Below are 5,493 nucleotides of genomic sequence, written 5' to 3'. Positions count from 1 at the left end.
CATGGGTAAGATGGGTATAGAGGGATATGGGCCAAACGCGGACAACTGGGACTAGCTTAGGGGTTTAAAAGAAAGGGCCGAAGGGCCTGTTTCCATGCTGTAAACCTCTATGACTCTATCTATGACTCTATGTACTTTGTGTTGCAGCTTTCTGCAGTTTTCCTCCATTTAAATAATAATGTTCTTGTGTTCTCCCTTCCAAAATGAATGAGTGGCCACGGGGCTCCGTGTTAGTTTTAGCCTGGCAGTGTGGACCACCCTCGGTGGTATATTCACCCAGTTTACGAGGCTGTTTAAGAAGCTATGTAGTTAACCTTATTGATACCAGCTTTGTAATTTCATAATATTTCTTCCAAACTCATTTATTGCTACAATTTAACTACCCCCGCGATGGTGGGGTTTGGTGCGGCTGTGCGCTGTTCCCCAGTTTATTTGCAACCCGTTGGTGGTTTTTGCCTCCCTCTGGAATGTTTAATTTTCAGCTTTGAGCAGCGTGTGGTCGAGAATTACCTGCTGTTTCCCTCCAGAGCTCCTTGTGCGTGCAGATCACGCAGAGAGTGTCTGTCTGTATAACGGACAGAGTTTTCTCTGGTGAAGCTTTAGGAGGACGTACAAGAGGACGACTCTGACAGGGCAAGTGTTCAGATTGGGTCTGATGCAGTGCGACACATGCCCCGAGGATAGACCTTTTTCGGGGGGGTTCGCTACTTCTGCCTTTTGCTGCCAGTCTGGAGAATTGCCTACTCAAGCACCCAATGCTCAGTGACAGCTTGTCTGGCTGATTAATACAGGCCAAGGAGAATATTCAGTTTGAGCTCAGCCCTGTCTGATTGATTTGATTTTCAGATGTAATTCACACAATTAATTTGCATCGCCCGTATTAGTCAGAGCGAGGCTTGCCTTCCACTGACACTTTCATGTTTTCCCCCTGAAATCTTCAAACCGGGATCCGCACTCAACCGCCTTGGGGAACATCAAGCAATTGGAATATTGCGGAGAGGGAATTATCTTGCAATTCTAATCATCGTTATGAACTGTCCCGGTGTCTGTGGCAGTGCCAACGCGGCTGTCGGTGTGTCAAAAGGATGTTTTTGCTGAATTTAGCCCCTTTAACCAGTTCCCTTTGTAACCCTGGCCTGCCCCCAAACAATATCCATTTGTTGCGGTAAATCGCAAGGCTGGGGTTTAAGGGGCAGCAGGAAGCTAAGCCCATTCATACAGGGGGAGTGTGATGGTTTGCTCCATTTAACCCATTGTTTCCTAATTTGCACGCTCTCTCGAGGGGAAATTTATTCATCTGTGTTTTTTTGTGTGCAGCCAGTGACCTTACTCAGCCGAGTGAATCCACCCCAGATTAACTGAAGCCCAACAGAATGGGTTTTCAGTGGAATGTTTCCATCAGCTACTCCCGGCATTCCCAGGAGGAATCCGATCCCAGTTACCGTATCTCCCAGTTAGAACCAATCCCTGCTCAATAACCCAACCTCATTCGACCCCAGTAAGGCATGGCCTTGGTCAGAGTGACTTGTGGAACTGGAATGATGTATCCCCGATGGATGGGTTCACGAATGGTGAAAAAGGTGGAACTTGCACCCACATTGGTGTGGTGGGAATGTCACTGGACTACTGATTTAGTGACCCAGGCTCATGCCCTGGGTATTTGGGTTCAAATCCCATCACGGCAGCAGGTGGGATTCAATCAATAAAACCTGGAATATAAAGCCAGTCGATCGTCGTATAAAACCCATCTCTCCTTTGCTCTGGGTTCAGGGGTTCAAATCCCACCAGGGCAGCCGGTGGAATTTAAAATTCAGTTAATGAAACCTGGAATATAATGCCTGTCAATTGTCGCAAAAACCCATCTGTCCTTCAGGGAAGGAAATCTGCCATCCTTACCCGGCCTGGCCTACATGTCACTCCAGATCCACAGCAATGTCATCTTCCCCTTCATCTCTTGACCTTTTAACTGCCCCTCTGAAATGGCCGAGTGAGACACTCAGTTCGAGGGCAATCAGGGCTGGGCACCAAATGCTGGCCCAGCCAGCGACGCCCACATCCCGTGGGCAGCACGGTGGCACAGTGGGTTGGCACTGCTGCCTCACAGCACCAGGGACCCGGGTTCGATTCCCAGCCTCGGGTCACTGTCTGTGTGGAGTTTGCACATTCTCCCCGTGTCTGCATGGGTTTCCTCCGGGTGCTCTGGTTTCCTCCCACACTCCAAAGATGTGTGGGTTAGGTTGATTGGCCATGCTAAATTGCCCCTTTGTGTCAGGGTAATTAGCAGGGTAAATACATGGAGTTACGGGGATAGGGGTTGGGTGGGTTTGTAGTTGGGGCAGGCTCGATGGGATGAATGGCCTCCTGCACTGTGGGGATTCTATGACGAAAGCACTCACTGAGTTTGACGCCCTGCAGTTCACAATGTTAAGCTCAAGGATAGGATTGTTCTGGTTAAAAAGAAATATCCAGAAAGCAGCAGAGAATCCGATTCACCCACTCGGGTGGGAATACCGGCCACTCGGGTGGGAATACCGGCCACTCGGGTGGGAATACCGGCCACTCGGGTGGGAATACCGGCCACTCGGGTGGGAATACCGGCCACTCGGGTGGGAATACCGGCCACTCGGGTGGGAATACCGGCCACTCGGGTGGGAATACCGGCCACTCGGGTGGGAATACCGGCCACTCGGGTGGGAATACCGGCCACTCGGGTGGGAATACCGGCCACTCGGGTGGGAATACCGGCCACTCGGAGCTTCAAGTCGAACAGTAGCTCCAGGCAGCATCATTTAGGAACCAGCTCACAAACTCACAATTATCGTTATTAAAATTAAGATTTACAGATGGTTTGGAACTGGATGAAATGAAGCAAGTAATAATGCTGGAGCCTCAACATACTGGGTCTTATTTCGCAATAGTTGTAAAATCTTCGAATCCCTACAGTGCAGAAGGAGGCCATTCAGCCCATCGAGTCTCCACAGACCCACCCAGATCCTATCCCCATAACCGCACATATTTACCCCACCAATCCCTCTAATCTACGCATCCCGGCACACTAAGGGGCAATTTAGCATGGCCAATCCACCTAACCCACACATCTTTGGACTGTGGGAGGAAACCGGAGCTCCCGGAAGAAATCCACACAGACACGGGGAGAACATGCAAATTCTGCATGTCAGGGTCCGTGGCACTGTGAGGCAGCAGTGCTAATCACTGTGCCACCGTGCCACCCAGGTGAAGCAGTTCAATTAAAATTACAATTTTAAATAGTCGTTCTTTATTAAAATAGGCTGAAGGTGAAGAATCAGATCAAATTCTGATTTGATTTATTATTGTCACGTATTAACATACAGTGAAAAGTATTGTTTCTTGCGCGCTATACAGACAAAACATACCGTTCATAGAGATGGAAAGGAGAGAGTGCAGAATGCAGTGTTACAGTCATAGCTAGGGTGTAGAGAAAGATCAACTTAATGCAAGGTAAGTCCATTCAAAAGTCTGACAGCAGCAGGAAAGAAGCTGTTCTTGAGTCGGTTGGTACGTGACCTCAGACTTTTCTATCATTTTCCCGATGGAAGAAGGTGGAAGAGAGAATGTCCGGGGTGCGTGGGTTCCCTAATTATGCTGGCTGCTTTTCCAAGGCAGCGGGAAGTGTAGACAGAGTCAATGGATGGGAGGCTGGTTTGCGTGATGGATTAGGCTACATTCACAACCTTTTGTAGTTCCTTGCGGTCTTGGGCAGAGCAGGAGCCCAGACCAAGCTGTGATCCAACCAGAAAGAATGCTTTCTATGGTGCATCTGTAACAGTTGGTGAGAGTTGTAGCTGAAATGCCAAATTTCCTTATCCTCCTGAGAAAGTGTAATGGCTGATCATCCAACTCAGCAACTGGTTCCCGCCTTCCCCCCCATATCCTTTGTTCCCATTCACCGTCCACCTCCCGCCGCCCCCTCCCCCCCACCAGTGCTATATCTAATGGCCTCTTGAACACATGCAATGTTTTGGCCTCAACTACTTCCTGTGGTAATGAATTCCACAGGCTGCCCCCTCTGAGTGAAGAAATTTCTCCTGATCTCAGTCCTAAATAGACTGCCCGGTATCCTCAGACTGACCCCTGGTTCCAAACACCCCCACCATCGGGGAACATGCTTCCTGCCTCTACCCTGCCCAGTCCTGTGAGAATTTAATAGGTTTCTGTAGGCACACACCTGTCTGCCTTGTGGTGTTGAACAGCAAGATCAACCACACTGAAAAACCTAGCTGCTGGCAATGGGATCTTGCTGTGCGTAAATTGGCTACCGCATTGCGACAGTAGCCACATGTCAGAAAGGTTCATTGGCTGTACAGCACGTGGGAAAGAGGTGCAGAGGTCAGAAAAGACGCCATTAGAAACACAAGCGTGTTTGGCGTCAACCTTTGTGTGAATTAACCCCTCAATTTCCTTGCCGTTTTGATACCTTAACGGTGATGCATATTTCCTATTCTTGTGTCTGGAAATGCTTTTTTAATTATTGCTGGGTGGAATTTAAGCGTTTAGTTTCTCGGGTTGGCTGCAGTCCTGGATTTGACAGGGTCGGATCACCGGGTTTGATGGCTGCCTGTGGGGCCAGCTAATTGTATTCTAATTCCATCTGATGACAGCAAGGGATAAAAATAACTTCCAAACAGCTGACTGGAGATTCAGTGGAAGCCGGAGATACAACAGCGGCCGGGGAGGTGGTAACGTCATGAGCCACTCCGCACTGAAACCACTGCAGACTCTTCCTTAGAAAGCCATCGTTTCCCAGCTGTCAGAGAGGCAGAAAGTGCCGGAAGGGCTCCGCAGGTCTGGCAGCATCTGTGGGGAGAGAGAGAGACGCAGAGTTAACTCCCAACACGTACAGTAAATGATTTGGTGGAAGTATAACCACCATGATTATAGTTATAACCACCAGGGTGGCACGGTGGCTCAGTGGTTCGCGCTGCTGCCTCACAGCGTCAGTGACCCGGGTTCGATTCCCGGCTTGGGTCACTGTCTGTGCGGAGTCTGTACATTCTCCCCGTGTCTGCGTGGGTTTCCTCCCACAGTCCGAAAGACGTACTGGTTAGGGTGCATTGGCCATGCTAAATTCTCCCTCAATGTACCCGAACAGGCGCCGGAGTGTGGCGACTAGGGGATTTTCACAGTAACTTCATTGCAGTGTTAATGTAAGCCTAGTTGTGGAAATAAATAAATTAACTTTAAACTTTAATGTCCCAGAGAAAAGTCAGATTGGATTTGAAGCGTTAACTCTGTCTCTCTCTCTACAGACGCTGCCGGGCCTGCTGAGTTTTTCCAGCAGTTTATGTTTTTGTTTCAGAGTTCTGGCATCCGCAGTATGTTGCTTTTACTTGAGAATCCCTCAGCTGTGTTTGGGGTAACAAATCTCCGACTCCTCTGGGAGTATTTACAAACCATTACAAAGTACAGACGCGCAATGATCATTGTCTCATTGTTCTCACTCAGCCAGTCTCT

This window comes from Mustelus asterias, chromosome 9, assembly GCF_964213995.1.
Source record: "Mustelus asterias chromosome 9, sMusAst1.hap1.1, whole genome shotgun sequence".
Lineage (NCBI taxonomy): Eukaryota > Metazoa > Chordata > Chondrichthyes > Carcharhiniformes > Triakidae > Mustelus > Mustelus asterias.
Note: the sequence above shows the minus strand (reverse complement) of the source record.